This window comes from Haliotis rufescens, unplaced genomic scaffold (genome assembly GCF_023055435.1).
Source record: "Haliotis rufescens isolate VD_foot unplaced genomic scaffold, xgHalRufe1.0.p SCAF_13, whole genome shotgun sequence".
Classification (NCBI taxonomy): domain Eukaryota; kingdom Metazoa; phylum Mollusca; class Gastropoda; order Lepetellida; family Haliotidae; genus Haliotis; species Haliotis rufescens.
This window is the reverse complement of record NW_025963813.1, coordinates 7,801,143-7,813,829: the sequence shown is the minus strand read 5'-3', so window position 1 is coordinate 7,813,829 and position 12,687 is coordinate 7,801,143. Positions and strand designations below refer to the sequence as shown.

Genomic DNA, 12,687 nt, shown 5'->3' with positions numbered 1-12,687 from the left:
TCTTCTATATATAAAAGCAGAATTCTTGATTTCACAAACTCCCTCTTTCACAGTGTTTTGACTTGTTCACACAAACAGTTCATGTGATCACACAAACAGTTCATGTGATCCGTGAGACTACAAGAAAACCACACAACAGAAACAATGGAAGCACTAGCCAAAACTTAATCTCCAGCAGAAGTTACCATTGATTCCATAAAGAGTTAGGATTTCACTTTAAGAGCCAGTGTGCAATTTCTGGATGATAACGAATCTACCACGTATGGCCAAAAACAATTACTCTCAACCCAAGCCATAATCATATGTCTCGTCTTGCCCGCAGATCGTGGATTATGACAATAACACGCCAGTCTGGGAATACGAAACTATTGGAATTTAGCAAACACAGGACTAAATAACTCTTGGGAATGACCAATTCCATGGATGAGTTTAAGATTTTCTAAATTGGATATATTTGCAGGTAGGGGAAGTCTCTAGTCTCCATTCTGCTCTGAATGTTTTGCTGACATGAAAATAAATCTTTTTATCCTGATCATAACAGGATACAATTTTAAACCTGTTGGACTGGGTGTCACTCAAAGGTATTACATGTTCAAATATCGTCAGAATATGGATTAAAATGGAAGCCAATTTTAGATTTCTTTCCTATTTTCACGCAAAATATTGAATTTTATTGCATATGATTATTGATTTTTTCTACATTTTCAAAAGTTCAGGAAAGAACGCTTTGATCAAAATAAATTACTTTATTGCAAAATGTGTTATCAATAGGAATTGTTGTTTCAATGGGTTTTTTCTTTCAGCAGTGTTATTTTCTGGATGTCATCATAAAGAGTTCTGAATTTGCTTCACTAAACACTCACAGTCAACTAGACGTAAAAATCAATTGAAACATTATAGAAATTCTAATCTCCTTGTGTGCTCTGTATTGAAATTTCTTCCCCATGCAGGAATTTGAGAAAGATTACAAAATGAATTGATAATGGCAACTACACATATGGTTGTCAAACATGAATTATTAATTGCTCGAAGAAAATAATATAATTTTTGTATTGTTGTTTCAGGAATCTTGCGTAAACAAGTCATTTTAGCAAGACTGAAAGAAATGCTGACAAGGCACTTATTAAAGGAAGCAAGCCAGAACAAGAAAGCCTAACAATAATGAGTCTGGAATCTTAAATCATCTAAAAAAGTAACTTTGGCAGAATTTGTTTTTGTTGGTAATGTCATTTCATATCAACAAAGTTTTATCAAACATGTCATATGGCCATGAACAGGATTTCAGTTTCATTTAACAATAAATGCATTCTGACGTAAAGAATATCAGGGCAGGATGTCGATCAGGAAGTGCAATGTGTCCCAGTTTGATAAAGAAGCACGTGTGAGAAGATGAGAAAAGGATCAAAGGCTCGGGATCACTTTGATGTTTGTATCTATTGGGAAGAAAATAAACACCTTAGACGACCGCCAGGTGAGTGAGTGAGTTGATGTTGGTATCAGTTTGGGTAGAGAGAGACCACTATTTGGTGGGTGGTTGTTGGGGGGTTGTGGGTGGTTGTTGGTGGGTGGTTGTTAGTGGGTTGTGGTTGGTTGTTGGGGGATTGGGGTTGGTATGGTGAGGAAGGGTATTTTTTTTTCATTAAACACCTGCATTATAATCTTTTTGGAAAAGAATTACATAAAAATATGATCATATCATATCAGAACCAAAAAAGTGATAAAGTGTGTTAGATTTTAAGCAGTTTAGGTTTTTACCGAGTAAAAGATTCACATATTGTACCCAACAGAACCACCACTTGACGAATGAATACTTCAAACACTGGGCTAACCAGTTTCCAGACGTGCAACAGGGATATTATAGACACTAGCCATGTTAAGATTGCCCATTTGCTCAGCACCCAAAAACCTATCAGAGTGAATTGGTATGCATGAGCTAATTTTGAAATCAAAGAATTACAACCAAGACCTCCTGACACATCATGAGAAGCTGAATCTTGTGTCTTGCTCCTTCGTCTCGGAGGGACCATCAAACCATTCTAGATGAAGTCAAACCAGAAACCTTACAAATTTCAGAAAATCAGACTCCCTGAGAATTTAAATTCCTCTCCTTCCCCACCACCACCTTTTCATCAAACCTTCACAAGCGACAGCCACTGAACTTGTCCAAACAAAACTACCACACAACCATGTCGTAAATTGTCAAAAAAGTTTCAAAATTATTTCTTCTTTATTCAGTGTGTCCAATCTGATTTCAAAACATCCTCACCGCTATCACTGCAGCTATCAACAAAACAGTACAAATCTCCTTTCTAAGTGCTTAAAAGGCTTCCAAATGATAACCAGATAATTCATCACCTAAAGCTTTCATGTCCACGCTGACAAACGTTTTGGTAACACACTGACATGAACAGATAAAATGGAGACTCACTGATGACCAATCAAAACGAGTAAGCAGAGCTGCTTTTTCCTGTGTGCTGGGGATCCCAAACAATTATTACTCTCATTGACCCCCGGTGTATGATGGCATCACTGAGACCTATGTCATTTTAAATGAGTAACTAACAGAATACACGACACAAACCAATTTACTGTATTAGACATAATAAGCGCCCAGGGCGCTCTTAAAATTAGAAATAGGGGGCTATTATTAGAATATAGTTATGGTGAGAGTTGAAAGATCGTAAATATTGTGGTTTATGCTAACAGCCTGAAATGATACAAAAGAAAAGTCTGTGCATATTAGACATGACAGATATATAGTCCAGAATTTAATTACCCATAATTAAGGGTGCATATAACACATGAGTGTGTATTATACATGACACAATAAGGTTTCTGGCGTGCCCAAGGGATGCAACTCCTCACAGCGAATCGTGGCACCTTAGAGGACTGGGCCAACCGGGGCCCCCCCGAGTGAGTGAGTGAGTGAGTGAGTGAGTGAGTGACTCCTGCATAGGTCTACATGTCTTGTCTTGTGTTGATGCAAGACCAATTGGCACATTCATCATATCTTGTCAAATGGTCATATATATATATATATAGAGTATATGAGTGAGTGAGGTTCACCGAGGTGAGTAGAATCCACATAATTTCCATTGACATATGTTTGTTTGTTTAACGCTGCACTAGTCAGTATTCCAGCAATATGACAGCGGTCTGTAAATAATTAAGTTTGGAACAGACAATCCAGTCCCTGACATCGTCCTCCCTACAACATAAGCGAACGAAAAAGATCTTCAGAATTTGCAAGCCAGTTCCAAACATATTGAAAACTAGGAAAATAGGTGAATCTCGCAAAAATTGAGCAGAATTTCAGTTTTAATCTGGGATAATAGGAAAGAGAACTTCTTTCAGGGGTATAATCCTAACAGCAAACAAGTCCCTCTGCTGGAATGATTATGGTGGGGATTAATCTCTAAGGCAAATTGTATCCTACTCATTAGCTTCCCTGATCCATACCTTCTTCTGACAAGACCGAAAATGTCCATTTCTGAGCTGAAGTGCATATAACAACATGAAGAATGTGAAAAATCCAACGACAGTGAAGGTAGCTTGTCAACCATCTGATCACGTCACCATTCACTGTTAGTTTTTATCAAATATTCAACAATCCATTTCACTACATGGGAAATAAACATAAAAAACACACTTCACCTGGCCCATTACTGTAAACCTCAAAGAATATTTCTCGTAACGGAAAGCGAAAGTTGCTGTTAATTCCAAATTGTATTTGAGGCCAAGTTCACATTGTCAGTCGATACGTCAATAATCTGGCAAATAAAACATTTTCTCCACACATTGTCGGCGTTCACGACTGCAATTAGGTAATAAAATATCCTCCATCGTATAATGTCGAGCAGACGTCATCTACAGTGGAACATTTCAGAGCAACGTCTTATTCAAGGTCATAAAAGCATTCTGATCAGACCATCAACTATCCTCCATTGTTAATCAAGAATATTTTGATCGCATACAATCAGCTTATAACAGATGAATAATCTTGGCAATGTTTTCATTCAGATTTTCAAGTTTGTGTGACATCAAGTCCCGTCTGTTTTCGGGTTTGGTCCGAGAAGGATGGAAAATTCCTTTCCTCCAAAATGATGTTGTGCGTGTGTTGCTTTGGACACGAAAACCCACCATCTTTCAAAGAAGTTTATGTCCTTCCTGTAATCATGTCGATGGAATAATATTTATGAGGGGAATATATTGGTCTTTATTCAAAAGACAGCGCCCAAACACGGATATTAAAGAAACAAATGTTTTGTTCTTTACAGAATAGGATCGAGCAGGATATTACATGTCTGATCAATAAATCAAAAAGTAAATCAAAATTTCACAAAAAAGTCGATTTTCTCCACGATTAAAGTGTTTTGGTGACAAACCACAGAAACTCATGAATTGGGAACTAATTCTGTTATACATAATTACGTTATTTGGAATCTGTAATAATTTTGTACAGGAAAATAATTAGACACAACTTTATGGTAAGGATGGGCAAATATCTCTTTCCAAATTCTGAAACAATACTGTTTTTTAGTTGTTGAACGCCGTACTTGTATTATTGCTTGGACCAGACGATCCAGTGACTGACATCATGAGCATCAGTCTATGCAACTGGGATATGATGACATGTATTAAACAAGTAAGTAAGCCTGACCACCCGATCCCGTTAGTTGCCTCTTATGACAAGCATGGGTTACTAAGACCAATTTTGACCCAGATCTTCACAGGGTTGAAAGAATACTGACATTGAGAAAGCAGGGATGTGTGGATGGTTTCAATGTTTGCGATTGCATATAGTTCATGAGTTGGGGGATAAACGTTCTGTGTTTTCAATGAAGGGCTGGGTTCCCTGTAGATGTAAAACTGCTAAATTTAATTTGGTACCAAATTGATTAATTAAGAAAAAATAACTGTTTAAAATGAAATCCCACTTGCATTTGTCTTCTTGGTTTGTTTGTTTTGTTGGTTTGTTGTTTAACGCTGCACTCAGCAATATTCCAGCTATATGACAGCGGGTCTGTAAGTAATCAAGTCTGGACCAGACAATCCAGTGATTGACAACATGAGCATCGATTGAAATTGGGATCGATGACATGTATCAACCAAGTCAGTGAGCCTGACCACCCGATCCCGTTAGTTGCCTCTTAGGACAAGCAACAAAAACGACAAGATGTCAGAATATTGTTTCACTGGTGATATTGCCGCCATTATTACAAGACTACTTGGCGACAACTGGTTGTGTGTTATTGACAGTGAAGAGGACGTCTGTTGAAAATCTGAAAATTTTAGTTTGTGTGATTAAAGCCAAAATACAGGATATATGGCAGATATGTAATAGAGGTAGAAGTTTCATAAGAGAGAGATTCTTTGTCATGTGCATTTAAAATCACTTGTGTTGTTTAATGAATATTTTAATTGAATCACTGTTAGATCAAGGGAAAAAAAGCATATGTTCAGGTGATTGCTATTTCCAGGTTATTTAATGAAAAAATCACATTCGATAATATTGATACCTGTGTATACAAATGCCTAACAGAACAGTGGGAAATACCATTAACATTGTAAACATGTCGTGTCTACGAATCTTTTTCAAAACATTTACTTTTATGATGTCTTTTTCAACAAGTTTGTCATCTTCTGTTAGTTCCATCCTCAACTTTACTCAAAGAAAGCTATTTAAGTTTTCTACTGTGCATTGTGCATAGGAAGGCAATTATTACGAAACCTGAACCTAGATTTAGGGTTGCAGAGCTCCTGATATTTGTGTTACATTCGCAGACAAATCACCATTACCTAATTAGTTTTGAGTTTCCAAAACCCAATAGTACAACAAATAATTACCTAATGTATTCTTTTCAATTTGAGAATATGTATTTCTTTATAAATTTGTATTTACTAATTGAGCGCAGGTATCACACAAACACGACCTCATCTGCAGTGCATAATACAAAAAGTGCACTGACATGTGTATTGCTGTTGTAAGGTAATGCAGCATATCACACACTTGGGAGAGTACACAAACAAATACAAATTAGAAGTCACCTGAAACAGCATTTTAACAAAATTATTAGGAAAAATGTTTACTCATTGGTGTAAAAATACCAAGGGAGTAAAAATATATTGAATACCAAGAGAAAACTATCAATACGCAAAGTAAATGAAAACAGGTGAGCAAATACTCCGTGGCTCGAAAGATTAACTGGAGCCATGGGGTTGTGTATAGTCTGTCATACAGACCCTGAAACAAATATATCCAATACAGCCCATGCAAGTCTATAAGGCCAGGCTTTTTTTATTTGTAGGATTACGGTTTTTTCAGCCCATAGTCCAGGGTTGGAGGAGGGAAAAAAAAGAAAAAGACAGCAAGAAGCATTTTTTTTTTAATGCAGAATGCCTCTGGCATACTTTATGAACATATTCTGTGCTTAAAAACCGCCATTGGTGACGATAGAGCCCCTTGTAACAATAAGATGTCTACCACTCGCAACACGGACAATTGTCAAGGGAGGCTATTCATGTTCGGCTTCGAGATCAACAAAGATCGATTATGTATCTCTTTACTAGTTTACAACGGTAAATTCATATGTTTTTTACTAAAAGGCGATGATAACAAATAAAATAACTGACTACACGGCTATCAGCGGGGATAAAAAAATGGAAATCTGATTCCTGAAATCCAATCAGCCAGTCCGTAATCCCAAAAATATAAAACACCTGGCCTAACGTTTGGCAGGTCCAGATTACTCCAGTATCAGGAAATGAAGAAAGTCTCTGGACTCCTTTTAAATATATTTTATAACCATTATTTAACAACTGTTTTTTCTGTAAAATATGTTTATTTCAGAGACTAGATGTTGGTCTAGGTTATGTGTAATATACTCATGTGTTTTGATGCTCAAGAAAGCAAGGTAAATGACTTGTCCCTGCCTACCAGGCAATTCCTCTATACACGATTATAAGGAAGCCAGACACTCTTGGTCATCATGTCTGGTTATCCTGAAACTGACATACAAATACTTCCTTGTGAGGAATCCTCCTCACAACTTGTTGACCTTCCATGCTTTCCTGAAGACCAAACAAAACTGGTATGTCAGATGTAAAACTGTATGATGAAAGGAATTCTTCAATATGATGAATACACAAACTAATGAATTATACTTCGTTCACAATAATGCAACTGAAGACTTTATTTTTTATAATTTCAAAAGTTTGTTTAACGCCACGCTCAGCAATATTCCAGCAGTCTGTAAATAATCAACTCTTGACCAGACAATCCAGTGATTGACATCATGAGCATTGCAGTTGAGATACAATGACTTGCATCAACCAAGTCAGTTGGCCTGACTAACAGATCCGGTTAGTCGCCTCTTACGACAAGCATGGGTTGCTGAAGACGTATTCTAACCCGGATCTTCACGGGTACCCATTATAAGATAAATCATTTGAAAATAAGAGACAAGGATGGGCACCCAAGTGGTTGATAGCATGAGCAACAAATTAGAATTTTTGGCACTGATGTGTAACCTCTCTGATTGAACATTTGAGGACACTCCTTTAGCGCTAAGGCTTCTAAATTCTAAGCATGTGTGAGCAAAGTATTCAGACATATATCATTTCTGAAAACAAACATAAACGGAAAGCTCTGAATGCTAAATAATAAAGCTGCACTGTTATATGTTGTGTATGTTAAACAGCCTGTTGTTTCTGAGTACATATTGCATGCATTCCAAAAGTGTCACCATCAACGGTATATCTGTGATCAATGTGGGGTCTCTTTTGCTAAAATCGAAATTCCAAATTGAGGTGGAAAAGAAATGATTTGTTTGTTTGTTTGTTTGTTTGTATGTTTGTTTGTTGTTTACCCTCTGGATGCCGAGATTTTTTTCTGACGCACATTTTCCTGAGATCGGAAAAGTGAAGGTTGTACGAGAATTGCGCTCGCGCGGCACTGGATCTACCTCTGGCTATAAAATTACGCAATTTGATGGTGTAAATTTAACTGCAAATATGAAAGCGGTTTTAAAAAATGACACTGCTAAGTGTTGTCCGAGAATATATTCTGCGTTGAAAAACAGCAAATTCCTCTGCTTTTTATCGTACGACAATATATTTCTGTGGTGTTTTCTTCACGAGGAACTAAACTATTCCAACACAAATAGCAATATTGAAACTGTATACGTTTAGTTATAAAAAAACCAATAAGAAATGATGAAATCGTACTTCATAAAAAAGAGGTAAAAGATAAATGGATGGCCCTATCTGAGATATAACTTAGTCCTTAGATTCCAACATTCTCCTGAATTTGTAAGTGTAATTTGACTTATGTTGCACCATTATTAATGGAGCACTAACCTTATCATCAAATGTAATGATAAATACCAATAAGATAACACCATTCCTTTTGACGTCATGGCTGGTTTTATGTCTTTGATAATTTCGGAGAAAGACGACACTGGTATTTTGATTAAAATATATCTCCCCTAACTTTTGTTCATGGTATGTAAATTTCTCGATGTGTAAAACAGAATTTGATGTTTTTTCGACACAACATAAAATGACTGCTTTCACCAAGTAAATAATGTCTTGAATATATAGAGAATCTCACCCGAATGTCTTTTGATATCAAATATATCAACGAGTGTTGATATATTTGATATCAAAAGACACTCGGGTGAGATTTTATTTATCATCCAATATCATTCTTAAATCAAAATATGCGAAAAAAGAACTTTCGCGGGGCGAACGGCAGATTATTGGCGTATGAATACATTTAGCAACGTCATGTGAATAAAAACAAACGACAGATTTTTTGTGTGTACCTTCATTGACAAAAAATAGTGCACAATGAAATTGCCGTTATCTCGACTAAAGTCACAGTTCATACGGCAAAATGAATGCATCATTGCATTTTTATGTGCCTTTATCACCCAAAAATATTTCAATGGAAGAAAATATTAACAGCAATAAGTAAATAACATCATCATGTGCGAGATGTCACGTAGACATTTGCAAGTTTGCGGCAGAGGCGAGAGGAGTGCTAATCAGATTCGGAATCACTGTCTATTACGGCAATTCGGCGTTTTTTGGAAGCATAATTGACAATAATCGTAAAAGTGCCACCTGAAATGTTACTCGATCCAAAAACTGAAGATATGTGGTCGCGTTTCATTGAAGAAGTGCATGAAACCGACGAAGCACATGTTGAGTTCGAAGCAGGCGGCATGGTAGCAACCGGACACACCTCGCTATACCGCGAACAGCTGGCATTGTTTACCTCCCTGTTCACCTCAGAAGAACGCGGTACAAGTGCTCTGGTCTTTGATCCTGAAAGAATGGAGGATGTTTCCCTGTGTTGTTCAGAGTTAATATGGGAATAATTTTTGATGCTGTGTACGTTTTTGTGGCCTGATATCTGCATAATGTGAGACGGTGGGATGTTTGCATCGTTCAACTTTTGCACCAAATATTTACGGGCACTGTGGTTTGTCAGTTTCTTGTCACTTGACATTCCCGCAGAAGTTACCATGCGTTTCATTATGGATTCAATTTTGTGGATACCAACAGTTTGCCTTCTAAACCATGGACCTGGTAATGAACCTTGATTTTGACAGTGGAGCTTGCAATGTAGAAAGGTCTATCTGGAGTTGAGTAATCGCCAGGTCTCAAACTACGGTAGAGCTTATACATTTCAATGGGACAATGAGCTTTATTTTTTGGAGTGGCAAACATTTTAGGAGTAACATCCCTAGTGCCCTTGGGATCGGAACCTTGTCTTGTCTTGGATACCCTTTCTGTGAAATCGAGATACTCCAGACTATTTGTGTCAACGCGAAGCTCAACATCCCCCCACAACATTTTTTTGTGTTCGTCGGACCCACGGAGACCAAAATGTGTGGTGTTATTAAACCAAAGAGTGTTAATTATGGCATCTGGCGACGAATTTCCAAATTGTTTGGTCTCCCACAACATTTCAATTTCATTGTCGGATATAGCGTCACACCTGTTTGGTAAGTTACCTTTACCCTTTGACTTCAATTGTTTTTGTTTTGCTTTCATTATGTCTCTATACTGAGTGAACCCAGTGTCATCTCGAAGTGAGTAGCCGTAATTGTGTCGGCGCAGGTATCTCTCAATTGATGAACCAATACCACGCAGTGTGTTCCTTTCAAATTCACCCCCATCCTCTTTCCGCACAGAAATTATGAATTTGCAGATTATTGTATTGAGATCTTTGGGTGGAATTTCATGAATAAGACGACTTTCGCCGATAGACAATAAGAACTGGTTCAACAATTTCATGTCATGAAGGGTTTTTCTAGCAGTGTTTTGATTTTCCTGCATATCGATCATTTTGTCTATATCACTATCATCGACTTCGATTGGCGTGGATTGGGATTGGTTTCAGGGAGTGTACGGGACTCGCTCGACCCTGGAGTTGTGCAACTTGAACTTGACCTTGATGACGTTAACGCTGACGGCTGCCCACCTGATCTCTTTGATGTGCCGATGAGCTTGATTCTGGTCTCCATTAGCTCCATTTCGTAGTCTATTCCATCCAGTCTACACCGATAGTTTCCTTCACCAACATTCTTAACAATTGTTGCTTGCCCAGACCCATCAATTGACACTTTGTCACCTGAATAAAACTTTTTGATGTTTATGTCGGCCATGTTTGTTGATGTTTATTAGGTAAAAGTAGTCCCAATGGTCATAATGGTCATGTGACCTATATTGGCCAATCAGTGATTCAGAACAGCGATATCTACAGTGTAGATATCGCAAATGTGATATCTACAGTGTAGATATCGCTTGATCTCACCCAAGCGATATCTCCTGTGGGAGCCAGTTTTGGATGATAAATTAACAATTAGATAGTTTATCGTGTATCATGACAAGACACGCACCTGTTTGGCATCAATTTTCGTAACGAAAAATACCCTAAAGAATATTTCAAAACAACCAAAATTATATTCAATATTGGAAATATATTTGTTTATTATTATGTAATAATTTCTCTTTATCTTGTTTTAGAATTACACAATAAAAGATGCAAAGAAAGCTCTATTGGTATAGAATTATCAGGATAATCGTATCAGGTTGAACCAACGGCCCAGGATACATGGCATGGGTTTTATTTTTATACTTTTTACAATTCCTGGAGAAATAACACAATATTGAAAAAAGAATGAACCCATTGATAATATAATGCAAAACGAGAGGAATAATTCATAAATTGTTTGTGACTAATGCACACCTGGCAAATCATTTAATATCACTGTTCTGTGTATCAAACGACATAAAAAAACAATTCCAAGACCAAGACAACTCTTTCAGAAATGTAAGCATATATTTTAACGAAAAATATTATCCATTTTGTTAAAGTAATATGTTCAGTTTTAGTTATAAAATAAAATTAAATGCCTATTCATGGACATTTGTTATATGAACTTATAGTATTGACTATTACACATCCCAAGAAATACGTACATGCTGCAGTTACATTTACACTTCATCTTGTAACACTTTTCCTAAGGAAAGAAATATCGTATTTGAAATATCGTATAAACCTATCAATTCTGATGTAAACAATGTTCAAACAAACAGGAGATTATCAAAGGTTTGTTCATACATGTTGTGGCCTATATTTGACAATATCCAAAGTGAAATTAATTGTGTGAAAAAATGATACAACGATCGTGTGCACTCTCATTCAGGGACCTTCACCTCAAAGAAATGACCAAATATGGACAACAATGTTGACGTATGACATCACTACCAATGACCGACTATTACAAAATGGTGTGTTGACTGTCAACAGTACGTGGGATTTTATGAGGGGTCTTTCATTGATTCAGGGATCGTTTATACATAAATGTGACGTGTAAGTTATCAGAAACATTCTGACAATATATGTACTGTTATTTGTTGTTATATATTTCATTGAAACCATCAGAAATTCTGATAAATACCGTTGTCGTTGAGCATGATTTTGCGTCAGTCATGGCGTCACACAGGACAGTAACTATGACAATTTCTGTTGAAAATATCAAATCATTGCAATGTATCTATTTTAAATTCCCTAATTCTTCCTACGATTCTCTTCCCATGCATATTCTGAAAATGATGAGCCAATATCTTGAACAAATAGACAAATGGATAGCTCAAAATAGGACAAAATGCTACACTGTGTAAAATCTGAATTTTGCTGTGTTTACATTTCAAACAAGTGCAGTTTTTCGAGCACAGCATCCGTTTTCACACCTAACTTATTTTGGTTGATTTCATCTAGGCACTTTGTATTGGTGACAAAGACCATTAATCATTTGATTCTTAAATGTATGAGGAATTCAAGGATGTATGTATCGCAGCTAAGTTTGAAATGAATGTGATGTTACAGGCATCTCATAACCGGTGTACATAAAAAATGATTTTATAAACACTATCCAATAAGGCGGAAAGTTCACTTCAGCGTTCGTGTTTGCATATTTTCCAAAACATTCGAAACAATTCTAGGGTCATCAGAGATGTTTTGGAATGATCATTGGTGATTTCATAAAAGACAGATACCCGTGATCACTAATATGCTATTTTTTTAAATTCATTTCTCCGAGTAAATATCCGAAATTTAGATTTGGTTGCTTAGTTTGTTGTTTAACGCAGCACTCAGCAATATTCCAGCTA

At 36.6% G+C, this 12,687-nt stretch overlaps 1 protein-coding gene and 1 long non-coding RNA gene across 8 annotated transcripts in view; one reads left to right on the top strand and one right to left on the bottom strand.

The window, feature by feature from the left end:
- Nucleotides 1-12,687, bottom strand: part of LOC124149287 (agrin-like) — a 472,283-nt gene that overhangs the window by 287,455 nt on the left and 172,141 nt on the right. The window lies entirely within an intron of this gene.
- Nucleotides 8,854-10,666, top strand: LOC125378585. The gene is made up of 2 exons (XR_007220328.1): nucleotides 8,854-10,013; nucleotides 10,412-10,666. It is a non-coding gene; the product is annotated as an uncharacterized LOC125378585 (long non-coding RNA).